General features: G+C 44.1%; 1 long non-coding RNA gene and 1 other non-coding gene across 2 annotated transcripts; one reads left to right on the top strand and one right to left on the bottom strand.

Annotated features, from left to right (window-relative positions):
- Nucleotides 1-2,638: 2,638 nt before the first annotated feature.
- LOC126455700 (uncharacterized) lies at nucleotides 2,639-13,618 on the bottom strand. The gene is made up of 3 exons (XR_007585356.1): nucleotides 13,497-13,618; nucleotides 4,818-4,978; nucleotides 2,639-3,018 (listed from the first exon to the last, which is right to left on the bottom strand). It is a non-coding gene; the product is annotated as an uncharacterized LOC126455700 (long non-coding RNA).
- Trnas-uga (transfer RNA serine (anticodon UGA)) lies at nucleotides 9,870-9,944 on the top strand. Its single transcript has one exon. It is a non-coding gene; the product is annotated as a tRNA-Ser (tRNA).
- Nucleotides 13,619-13,627: the final 9 nt, after the last annotated feature.

The raw sequence follows: 13,627 nt of genomic DNA, 5'->3' as shown, positions 1-13,627 counted from the left end.
TTCCTGATAGGACTCATCCTCTGCTATGGAAATGTAGCACAGATTAACGACACATACCGCTAACGTAACACTGCTGGACATATCCTCCTATGGCAAGAGGTGGGACCACATAACAAAACCAAGAACACTTTAGAACATGATCGTTTTCGTGGTCTAGGTGTCACGGTGCTGGGTGGAATAATGCTGCATGGACATATTGTCCTTCAAATCTCTGAACATTATATAATTACCGTTATTGTGAAACTTTTCTCCTTCCCCATGTACGTCTTTTCAGGGATCCATTCGCCTTTGACTTCATTCTTATGGGTGACATTGCGCGACTGCACCAAACTGTGCAGGTGGAGGAGCTCTTGGAACGAGAAGATATTAGACGAATGGACAGTCCTGTCGTCCTCTCCCCCCCCCCCCCCTCTCCCCCCACCGACTTAAATCCCATCGATCACGTGTGGGATACTTTAGGAAGACGTACTGCAGCACGTCCGCAAGCACCGACGACCACTCACCAGTTGTCGACGGCACTGCTGAAGGAACGGAACTCCCCACGAAAAGAACACATTACCAACCTCGTGGTCAGCATGAAAGCAAGTTGCAGACCTTGCATTGTCGTCCACAGTGATCACATACCCTATTACGAAACTTGTCACACCTTTTTGCAATTTACAGAGAACCATGACAAATCACAGTGACTTCAGTGTAATTATTGTCTTTGAATAAAAGCGTCATTTCTGTTCGTCTCGTTGCATGTTTCCTTCATTTACTTTCTATATTTATGATGTAGCAGTTGTTTCTATATATGGACCATGTTTCATGGAGATATATTGCTTGGCACTGACACATCATGTGAAAGTTACTTTCATCCTTAAGTTTTTCACACCAGTGTTTTAGTTGACAATTCTATGGTCCTACGTTTGCGAAATTTTAACAGCAAACCATACCGTGACGCAGAACACCTCTCTTGTAGCCCCTCTGTGTGGAAAAAAATAAAATGATAGCGTGGCATTGTTGGCCTGGAGGCCCCATCCAGGGAAGTTCGGTCGCTGGGTTGCAAGTCTTAATTCAGGTAACGCCACACTGGGCGACTTGCGCGTCGGTGATGAGATCATGAGGAGGACAACACAATACATAGTCCACGACCGGACAATATCTCCAGCCCGGGCGGGAATAGAAACCGGGACCACTGCCTGGTAGGCAAACACCTTACCACTCAGCTAAGCAGGTGGACCCTCCGTCAGTAGGTGGATGAGCATCACCCAGTTAGGACACCAGAGCTATTCAAGTCTCAGACGGAACTGTGCTTTTCTAAATCTTGAACTTATACGTCAAGAGAAGAGTTTGTAATTGTGTGCATCAAATGATGCTTTATTGTTCAAAGACAGTTGTAAATATTCGACTTATTCCTGTGACAATGGATTGGGATTGGATGAAGTTAAGTAAATCTTTTTATCATTCTTGTAACAGAATGAAATAATTTTTCAATTGTTGCAGTTCCGATCAGCCGTCTCCCAAGGCACTCAAGGAATCCGCAGTTATGATCGGGCATTTTAGTTTCGTCAGTTCATAACACTATGTGATATCTCAAAGGCTGTAGGCGACTAGCGCCCGAGAGGACAGATATATTGTTCGCTTGGCTGTACAGGTCTTACCTCGAGTCGCGAAATGGGCTTATTTGCAGCATCACAATAATCGCACACGGTCTGGACGACGACATCGGGAGCTCCTGAGTTGTCAGCACGGCTCTATCCGACGCCGCAGCAAAGAGGCTTTACGAGTCCCCGTGCAGCATTACGATGGAGACATCCGTGTTTGGAGGCTCCGGAAGAACGCAAGTAGCCAGGCTGCGTTGTCATTGTTACGAGTATAATGGCCCAGCACCTGGTATGATGGTATGGTCTGCCATTGGACACACAACATGATAGCCTCTGGTCCGCACAGCTGGTTTTTTGACACCAGTCTCACGTCGTGTTAAAGGCCAGTATTACACAATCAAAATGTCTGTGAAAATAAAATGTGATCAAATACTCATCATATTTTTTTGACAAAGATATCTAAAGTGGCGCAAAAAGAGGTATTACACTCTAATGAAATTTTCTTTGGCAAAGATTTATCACGTCATAATTCCTTCAGAATCACCGACGAAGACTTATTACTGAGCTCTGCAGTTTCTGTACAACAACTGCACTGTATTTTTATTTGGATGAGGAGCAGAAGAAAAGAAGAAGGAAACGTACTTGAGTGACGCCATGGGTTTCACGGCGATATGCAAGTAGAGGATGTAAAGCTGTATGAAATTTACTTGAGAATGCACGAGAGTGCATTTCAGTGTGCGCTGAGGAAAGAGGCTCCTCATAGTACGAAGCGGAACATTCACCTGAGAAGTGCTATGCCTGCTACCACTTCTTGCAACAAGAGAACACTAGTTTACAGTATAGCACTGGAATACCGCAGTGCACATAGACGGAAGTACCGGAAGAGTGGGAAGCTATTTATTAAGCACTGAAGGAGGAATATCTGAAGGGTAAATGAGTGTGTTGTATACACCGTAGTCAGTAAGAACTATTTTTAATTATCAACAGTTGTAGATCGTAATGTACTCACGAAAATAATCTATAAACTTTGCAATTTTTCCTCCTTCTCCGTCCCCGCCTCTTGAAATGCAGGTTGGTTCATGTCCGAGGCAGAGGTGGATGGCTGTGGCGTAACCGCCGCCAAGTCCCGTCTGCGCATCAAAGCGAGATCGATTTCGTGCATTGTGCCTCTCGCAAATGCAACCCCACGCTCCACCCCACACAACACTCATTTCTCGCAGGTCACATGCAGAGTGATTTCAAGAAAGCACAAAACGGATCTTCTTTCGGTGGCTGAGGACGGCTCCCAGTGAATTCAACCAATTTTGGTAGCCTCCAGAACAACGTCACAGGATTTCCTTCTTTTTCTTCTCTGGGACTGCTCTTTGAGCTGGGGTTCATTCTAGTCGACTTCACCCTCTTCCTCCTGGTGCTCCTATGTCTCTATTTCCTGCTATAAATATAGAAATGAAAACCATGAGTTACATATTATAGTAGATATACAAAAATTTGTTTACAGGTACCCACAAGCAGAGAAGAGTAGGAGCAAATCGTAAATGATTCCGAGCAAATGCGGAACTCAAAACCACAGGGGCAAGTGAAGGAAAGCATATTCACATCAGATGTCCACACACTAGTGGCTGTCACTTACTCCATTACAAATCTTTCAACAGCACAATTTTGTTTGTTCTTGTACATACTAACTATAAGTTCTTTTAAATGATTGTAGGAACTAATGGACGTGATGGTGATGCTGGAGTGTTTGCCAAAAGTTAGCTAAGGGAATGTCTTCCCGACAGATCAATTTTGAACATACCTGAAGGCAAAAGCGAGGAAACACAAATATAACAACTCCAATGGTTGTGCTGGCAGGCGAAGCTTTTCCTCTAAGCTACGACATATGTAGCAATATCCCTAGAAGAAAATCACTAAGGAAGAAAAGCTCTTTAATTACAGGTTGTACCGAGGAAGAACGCTAGTGGTAAGCACCTTCGATGTTCTTGCCAATCGCTTCAGACTTTTTTCTTGCTTCCATAGATCTAGCTCCAGAAAATGTTACTACGAGGGTTGACTGAAAAGTAATGTCTCTACCTTCGTAACTCTTCAACAGTTGGCAGCATTGGTATGCGACAGATACTGGCTTGTTCCGTAGCCTCTTCTCTATAGCTCCAGTTGGCGGGAAGCCTTAGCATTGAACGATTGTGTTCTTACAGTGTAAAGTATGGAACCCTGCGCAGACGGTCGGTCAATGCGATTCAAGCAACGTGCAGTCTTTGAATTCTTGACAAAGGAGACAAAGGGTACACCACTACGACCCGGAGACGAAATGTCAGTCTATGAAATATCGACACAAAGACTCGCCCCAGAAAAAGAAATTCACCACGCAGCCCTCAGCTGGAAAAATCATGGCCACAGTGTTCTGGGACGCAGATGGTGTTATCCATGTTGATTTCCTTGATCGTGGAACAATACATTGAGAGCGTTACATGACAACGCTACCAACTCTGAAACGACGGCTAACAGGGGTCCGAAAGGAAAAGGGAAGTGTTTTCCTGCAGCATGACAATGCCAACCCACACACTTCAAGTGCCACCATAGCACAATTTCAGACACTGAAGCTCACCACCGTACGGCATCCTCCATACAGTCCAGATTTAGCACCATCTGACTTCCATCCGTTCCCGATAATGAAAGACTATCTGCGGGGGCATCATTATGCTTCTCATGAAGACTTTGAGAGAACTGTGAGACTGTGGTTGCAGAAACAGAATGTCGCCTTCTTCCGTGACGGCTTCGGAAACTTGTTCATCGTTGGCAGAAATGTATCCAACTGGTGGGTGATTATGTGGAAAAGTGAATATTGGTAATTAAAGATCACATTCTGAGGGTTATTTCTGCGTTTGATTTATTAAAATATTCCCATCCAAACCCAATTAACGAAGGTGGAGGCATTACTTTTCATTCAACCCTCGTATAATAACACTGGCTGCTTGCACACTGTATAACTTGCTGATTAAGAGGAGAAAACATACATATTCTCGTCAGCACACCGTGTCTACACTAGTAAGAAACTGTACGTACCTTGAGTCAAAAAGCACTTAGGACGTACAGGAAACGCTATGTATAGATTGCCAAACTGCCTCTGGACGTGCAATACATTGGAGAGCGATTAAAGACGAGATTAAAAGATTTTATAATGGTGCTGGGAAAGTGCCCTGGAAACAATTACATTTCGTAACCAAATGCACCTACCTTAAAAACATTGCCGAAGAAGGGAGTGCCTCTTTCACTTTCATCTGTGTTGCTGACACTTTCGTTAGCTGTATTTCCTCGGTCCAAAACTTTTAAAAGTGTGAACCACACTGGTAAACAGCCTGTTCCCTGGCTCCGCTTTTACCCATACTTCGCCATATCTGCAATAAACAAGGATACATAAAATATTTGTATGTTATGTATACTTCATTTGCGCAAATAAATAGATATAATTAATTAAACAAGAGTGTCAATACATACCTTTGCTTCTTCATTCGAGTAGCTAGTGCAGATGCCATTGATTTTCTTCTTTATATCTTCTGCAGTACATCCTGGCCGTACTTCACTAAAGACCTCCTCAATTATTTTTTTATAGCTTTCAATTATTTTCAGTTTGTTTTTGTATTCGGAATGCCGAACATTAGATAGCGCTTCGTCAGCTTCGTTCATCACAGCCAACTTGGTTGTTGATGAGACACAAAACTTTGTTTGCAGCAGCCATGTTTACAAACATCACAGTAGACGTCAAACAGCTGCAACGACCCCAGCGCTTCAAGCGGTTACATTTGTCCTTACAGTAAACAGAAGACGATCGCTCTCTTTGATCAAATCTCAGGCGAGGCGCTAGTTTTGATTAATGAAAATCTGAAATGGTTCAAATGGCTCTAAGCACTACGGGACTTAACATCTGGGGTCATCAGTCCCTTAGACTTAGAACTACTTAAACCTAATTAACCTAAGGACATCACGCACATCCATGCCCGAGGCAGGATTCGAACCTGCCACCGTAGCAGCAGCGCGGTTCCGGACTGAAGCGCCTAGAACCGCTCGGCCAAAACGACCGGCAATGAAAATCCGACTAAGGCCTAACTTTGGCAGAGTTTCTTATTAGACTATCAAATTTTATTTGAAAAACAATGTTAAGACAACCTGATAGTGTAACACCGGCCTGTGCTCTGTCATCGAGATCTATTTGCCCTGGCCAAAACGTTCTGCAGATCCCTCATCCAGTGAAAACATCTGGTCACTGGTTGTAGGAATCACTCTCCAGCCGCTACGATTGATGAATACTTCTAGATAAGCTCAAGTACTGTGGTATGAATGGGACAGTGCTCAAATAGTTTAAATCATACCTAACTGGAAGAGTGCAGAAAGTTGAAATAAACAGTTCACATAATATGCAAAAAACTGGTGATTTCTCAAACTGGGGAACAATCAAGAATGGGGTTCCGCAAGGTTCGGTCTTGAGTCCTCTGCTGTTCTTAATATATATTAATGACTTGCCATTCTATATTCACGAAGATGCAAAGCTGGTACTTTTTGCCGATGATACAAGTATAGCTATCACACCCGACAGATAAGAATTAACTGGTGAAATTGTAAACGATGTTTTTCAGAAAATCATTAAGTGGTTCTCTGCAAATGCGCTCTCATTAAACTTTGACAAAACACAGTATATATAGTTCCACACAATAAATGGAATGACCCCATTAATAAATATAGACTTCGATCAGAAATCGGTAGCTAAGGTAGAATACTCAAAATTTCTAGGTGTATGCATTGATGAGGGGTTGAACTGGAAAAAACACACTGGGGATCTGCTGAAACGTTTGAGTTCAGCTACTTATGCTGTTAGGGTCATTGCAAATTTTGGCGATATACATCTGAGTAAATTAGCTTACCACGCCTATTTTCATTCCCTGCTTTCGTATGGCATCATATTCTGGGGTAACTCATCATTGAGTAAAAGAGTGTTCATTGCACAAAAGCGTGTAATCAAAATAATTGCTGGAGCTCATCCAAGATCATCCTGCAGACACTTATTTAAAGAGCTAGAAATCTTCACTGTAGCCTCACAATATATATATTCACTTATGAAATTTGTTATTAACAATCCGAACGAATTCAAAAGTAATAGCAGTGTACATGGGTACAACACTAGGAGAAAGGGTGATCTTCACTACTCAAGGTTAAATCTAACTTTGGCTCAGAAGGGGGTAAATTATGCTGCCACAAAAGTCTTTGGTCACTTACCTAATAGCATCAAAAGTCTGACAGCGAGCCATATAGCATTTAAAAGGAAATTAAAAGAATTTCTTAATGGCAACTCCTTCTACTCACTAGATGAATTTTTGGATATAGTAAGTGGGTAATTTCCCAACCCCCACAAAAATTTATATATATATATATATATATTCAATTTTTCTATTATATATATATATATATATATATATATATATATATATATAATAAAAAATTAAAAATATTGAGTGTCATGTAATATTGTCTAATGTAATATCTTGTATAGACACCTTTTATTAACCTAACACGTTCCACATCATTACGAAGTGTCGTATTCATGATCTATGGAACAAGTACTAATCTAATCTAATCTAACCTAACTAACCTAAGGACATCACACACATCCGAGCCCTAGGCAGGATTCGAACGTGGGAGCGTAGCAGCAGCGCGGTTCCGGACTGAAGCGTCTAGAACCGCTCGGCCAACGGCCGGCAATGAAAATCTGACTAAGGCCTAACTTTGGCAAAGTTTCTTATTAGACTAACAAATTTTATTTGAAAAAGAATGTTAAGACAACCTGATGGTGTAACACCGGCCTAAGGCCAGTGCCTGTGCTCTGTCATCAAAGTCTATTTTCCCCGGCCAAAACCTTCTGGTTGTAGGAATCACTCTCCAGTCGCTACGGTTGATGAACTCTGGTGCACTGACGCATCCGTATCTGTCATCGAAGCTCAGTTCGAACCGATCCCCAACCAGTGTAGACCCGTTGTTGCTGACAGAGGTGAGCGCTATGTACAAGGGCGTACCCAGGATCTGAACTATGGGCGGGAGGGGAGGGGGGGGGGGTGCAGGTCATACTAGTTTCAGGAAACAACGACTCGAGACAACATACAGCACTTCTTATTAAATAAAGCAGGAAACCAGGGAAAAAACTGCTTTTAATAAAGATTTTAAATACAAGAATGCACTTGTACAATCCGAGAAAACATGCAGCATTTCTTATTAAATAAAACAATAAACTAGTGAAAACTGCCCCCCCCCCCCTGCCCCTCGCTGGGTATGCCCATGGCTATGTATACTAAATTTCGCACCATATATACCCCAAAATCACCTACAAATTTACTTATGAATTCTTCCTTTTTCTTGCCAGCAGTCATAACGTCACGAATTCTTCCTACTATATGTTTTGTTAAGAGCCAACACCGTGTTACTAGAGGAGGCCGAAATGCACGCGTTTTAGCTCACGCAGGCTGGCGTGAGGAGAGAAGGACCATACTGACGTGGGGTCTGGAACGTGACAAGGAATTAGAATACAGAAAGCGGACGGAATTAGTTTGATACTTAACTTTAATCCATTAATGATGAACGTCGCTCTTGACGGTACATGATTCACAATATTATTTGTTCAGAATACAGTCTTGAAGTAATTAGTTGCAGTAACTGAATATGGCGCCTTGCTAGGTCGTAGCAAAATGACGTAGCTGAAGGCTATGCTAAACTGTCGCCTCTGCAAATGAGAGCGTATGTAGACAGTGAACCATCGCTAGCAAAGTCGGCTGTACAACTGGGGCGAGTGCTAGGGAGTCTCTCTAGACTAGACCTGCCGTGTGGCGGCGCTCGGTCTGCAATCACTGATAGTGGCGACACGCGGGTCCGACGTATACCAACGGACCGCGGCCGATTTAAAGGCTACCACCTAGCAAGTGTGGTGTCTGGCGGTGACACCACACTATACTGAATACGCATCATTAGAAAAACTTCGTTTTTTGCTATCCTTACTGGTGTTGCAGTTTAATGGCCGGCATTGTAGATGAAAATCCAGACCTATGTACGGAAGCAATGTTTACCAGCCGAGGCGAGAAGATTTCGGGAACAGCGTAGGTTACGCAGCATCTCTTACAGGATGGTAGCGAGGCTGACACACACACGCACACACACACACACACACACACACACACGCACACACACACACAGAGGCACGCAAGCACGCGCGCACGTGCACGCAGACAGAAAGAGAGAGAGAGAGAGGGGCGGGTGGGGGGGGGGGGGAGGGACACTAGTGGAGCGGCCTTGAAATGCGAGATGCTGTGGGAGGCTGGGAGGCGTCCAAATGGACCAAGGACACGAGCAGGCGAGAGGCACGCACAGTTCGATGCTGAGCCGGCATTCGCGCCCCCCAATGGAACGCGCTTCTAGTGCGCAGCCAGAATTCATCATTTCCCGTCCAAAGAAAGAGGACTCTCATTACCGATGGTTTCGGGACACCCACATCAGCAAGACTGTACACCATAATCTTAAAAAAAAAGTACTGGCAAATACTAAAATCTCAACACTGTGATGGATACCGTATTCGTGATAAAAATCAGTCTCACAATGAGAGGAACACAGTCTACTTGTTACGATTACGTCCCCCTCCCTCCTCTCTATGCCCCTCGTCATCCCTACAATAGCCGGCCGGAGTGGCCGAGTGGTTCAGGGCGCTTCAGTCTGGAACCGCGCTGCTGCTACGGTGGCAGGTTCGAATCCTGTCTTGGGCATGGATGTGTGTGATGTCCTTAGGTTAAACTTCCTGGCAGATTAAAACTGTGTGCCGGACCGAGACACGAACTCGGGACCTTTGCTTTTCGCGGGCAAGTGCTCTACCAGCTGAGCTAACCAAGCACGACTCACGCCCCGTCCTCACAGTTTTACTTCTGCCAGTACCTCGTCTCCTACCTTCCAAGCTTTGCAGGAGCTCACCTGCGGTTGGTAGAGCACTTGCCCGCGAAAGGCAAAGGTCCCGAGTTCGAGTCTCGGTCCGGCACACAGTTTTAATCTGCCAGGAAGTTTCATATCAGCGCACACTCCGCTGCAGAGTGAAAATCTCATTCTGGAAACTTCCCCCAGGGTGTGGCTAAGCCATGTCTCCGCAATATTCTTTCTTTCAGGAGTGCTAGTTCTGCAAGGTTCGCAGGAGAGCTTCTGCAAAGTTTGGAAGGTAGGAGACGAGGTACTGGCAGAAGTAAAACTTTGAGGACGGGGCGTGAGTCGTGCTTGGGTAGCTCAGTTGGTAGAGCACTTGCCCGTGAAAGGCAAAGGTCCCGAGTTCGAGTCTCGGTCCGGCACACAGTTTTAATCTGCCAGGAAGTTTCATATCAGCGCACACTCCGCTGCAGAGTGAAAATCTCATTCTGGTCCATAGGTTAGTTAGGTTTAAGTAGTTCTAAGTTCTAGGGGACTAATGACCACAGCAGTTAAGTCCCATAGTGCTCAGAGCCATTTGAGCCATCACTACAATACCACACACACACACACACACACACACACACACACACACACACACACACACACACATTATTTACGGCAGGAAATGAGGGGAAAACCAAAAAGATGTTAGTACAACATGATGTGTACCTGGCGTCATATTCTACAATATTTATTACTTTACAAACCGGTTTTTGGTTGTTACGTCATCGGGAGGTACAAAGATAAATATGCACAGCTTTGAATATTTTGTGGGATCAATTATTTTAAGCTAAGTGCTATTATAGAGTATCTCAGCTTTGTTTTTAGTAAGGGAGTAAAGCAACGTGATAGTCTCTCTACTTTCTTATCAATATAGCCTGCGCAGCGTAGCAAATAACACCAACAAATGAGTCGCCATATTTATTAAAAGTGACAGGATATGTGCCTATGCTGATGACATGAAGTTGCAGTAGTAGGAAAGAACGCCAGAACGCTTAAAGAAACATATCTGGCAATGAAAAGAGACGCATTACAAGTCGGCCTCATAGTAAATGAAAGTAAAATATATGGTAATGTCACACTCTGAGGCCAGAAGTACCCCTAAGAATCTAAGTGTAAATGGGAGTATCCGCTTTTAGTTACTTGTGACTTTTAATGTCGGATGATAACAACACTGGAAAGGCTGCAAAGAAAAGGTTTCAACAAGGGAATGGAGCTTACTTCAGAAAATCTGAAACTCTTCGGAAATAGCCTTGTGAAAAGAAGCCGCGCGAAGTGGTCGTGCGGTTTGAGGCACCATGTCACGGATTGCGCAGGCCCTCCCGCCGGAGGTGCGAGTCCTCCCTCGGGCATGGGTGTGTGTGTTGTTCTTAGCCTAAGTTAGTTTAGGTTAGTTTAAGTAGTGTGTAAGTCTATGGACCGATGACCTCAGCAGTTTGGTCCCTTAAAAATTCACACACATTTGAACATTTGTGAAACGAAGAACGAATCACTTACTGTATAAATCTCCAATTCGCCCAGTTATCACACATGGGTCGCAGGAATCGACGCTGACAGAAGGTGACAAAAATGCTTTAAGAATCTTTCAGCGAAAAGTACTACGAAAAATTTATGACCCAAGAAGGGAGAAGGAAAGCTGGAGGATACGCTATAACACCGAGCCATAATCGTTAATACGAGGAAGAGTTGTAGTAATATTTGTCAGTTCACAACCAATACGTCGGCTACGACACCTGCAGAGAACGGCGGACGATAGAATACGAAAGAAAATGATGAAGGTTGTTATCCGTGCTACTAGACGAAAAGGGAGAATTAGGAGAGGCTCGAATGATGATGTAGCAAAGCACCTCACTAGTCTGAGGGTGCGGGGCGTTAAAAGGAGCTACGAAGTTCCCAAGAAGCGTGGTGGAAGAAAGATTAAGAAGCAAAGGCTCACCAAGGGCTGTGGCTGTAGCCCTACAGAAGAGAAGAAGCAGCTGTGTTCTCGAAACAGGAATGTGGAGGTAAGAACGAATGCAGTAAGGGTCGCCGGTGCATGCAATAAATCTAGGTCTATTTTCCGTCCTGGAAACGACGAAGCTAGTTGAAGATAATGTCAAGCCAACTCGCAGAAGCCTTACGATGTATGGTAACACTTCGCGTAGGGATAACGGACAGCCACATTACAACGAAACTTTCATGGTTCAAAGTTTTTTGCATAAATATGCAGATTTCAGGTGAAGTAGCTGCTGAACGCAATACCTGGACTGAACCGGTTTTAGCGTGCTACATACCGTTGAACTTTGTGTAGCTGTGATAGGAACACAACGCTACTTCATGCAACAAAAACATCCGTCTGCGATAAACAAATCGAATTCTTTCTTTGATGTTACAAATAATTTGCTCAGCGTATGTTATAATCCTACAGTTGTCCTTTGTCCACACCTGTTTGCTAGTTTGGGCACATCAATTACGGCAGTACCTTTTAGAGCAAGGCTAGAATTGCTGGCAGTAGCTGTTAGGACAAAATTTTTCCCCGCCCTTTTTGAGGGATTTCTTTGGCGACAGTGATGTTACAAGTCGGTGCTTATTCCTATAAACCAAGCTACTGGGAAGCTGTTGTCCGGGTGAGATCTGTAGACTAACATCAGATTAGGAAGTTTCTTGAGCTCAGAAGCAAATGTGCTACCTTAAGCGTGCTCTGGAGCAGCCCCGATTACAGTGCGAATAATTTATACTGTGAGTGGCGTTCTGAAAGTTAAGAGAAGTCGAACTCACAAAACAATCCTCGGCAAACCGAAGCAATGGAGTCATGAATTCATTCCTTCAACCAATTTTCATTTAAATTTGTAAATGTCTCTCTCTGAATTTTTCAAAACAGAGTATGTAGTATCTCCAGCCCCCTCCCCCATCCCCCCCCCCCCCCCCCACACTCCCAAGGCGTTTCCAACGATTAGCACAGCTACCCAAAATAATTCTGTAGATTTTGTCAGTAACAATGGCTTGTAATTCCCCTCTGATGATATATAGCAGTGTGCAGATCTTTAGCTTTTTGTGCTGCAACATTGGATGAGAAAACATAACATTTAACGATAAAGTCTGAAAGAATCGTTGGAATACTTCTGTAAGTTTCCTGTTTAACAAGGGGTATCAATGTGAAACAGTTTGCCTCGCTACAACTAGCTCGACAGTCGCATCCGAATCAGTGAAAGAAGCAATGAGTTTCTAAACATAACGCATAACAACTAAGATTTTGCTTATGGAAATGCGGCAAACTGAAGCGCTTGCAGTCCTTTAGCGTACGTACAGCCAACAAAGCAAAGGGGTCGTGTACTGTCGTTGACATCGAATTCAGAACCTGCAAGATATAGACATGGCTTTCAAAAATCACTCGAGATGCAAACACATCTACGATAGCATGAACAAACTTGGCAAGTCGAACAGGACGCGCGACGATAGTGTTCTTGGGAAAAAGAGCGAAACAACTTTCATCGGTTAGAAAATTTTCGTTATGTCTCAAATGCAAAATTCACCCTGATATTTAAAGCATTGCCAATCTGTGTTCACCGAAAGATTATTTTCTAGTGTATTTTCTCACTCACAACCGAGCGAGGTGGCGCAGCGGTTAACACACTGGACTCGCATTCGGGAGGACGACGGTTCAATCCCGTCTCCGGCCATCCTGATTTAGGTTTTCCGTGATTTCCCTAAATCGCTTCAGGCAAATGCCGGGATGGTTCCTTTGAAAGGGCACGGCCGATTTCCTTCCCCATCCTTCCCCCACCCGAGCTTGCGCTCCGTCTCTAATGACCTCGTTGTCGCCGGGACTTTAAACACTAATATCCTCCTCCTCCTCTCACTCACAAGCAGGGTCTTCGGAACACATTAAAATGCGCCTACTAGTTTTCACGCGCAAAACCTGTTCAAGCAAGCGGCTGACAGTGCATAACTCACCGACTTTTTGCTGTCTGCGACAGATGGCGTTTGTGACTAGCACGCGGCTGACATCGCGTGGCGATTCCGCGAACTACACAATAAGAAGCTGATCGCCACCTGTACGTCTACGATAGACGCTGTGAATTATG

This window comes from Schistocerca serialis, chromosome 2 (genome assembly GCF_023864345.2).
Source record: "Schistocerca serialis cubense isolate TAMUIC-IGC-003099 chromosome 2, iqSchSeri2.2, whole genome shotgun sequence".
NCBI lineage: Eukaryota > Metazoa > Arthropoda > Insecta > Orthoptera > Acrididae > Schistocerca > Schistocerca serialis.
This window is presented reverse-complemented; position numbering and strand designations above follow the sequence as displayed.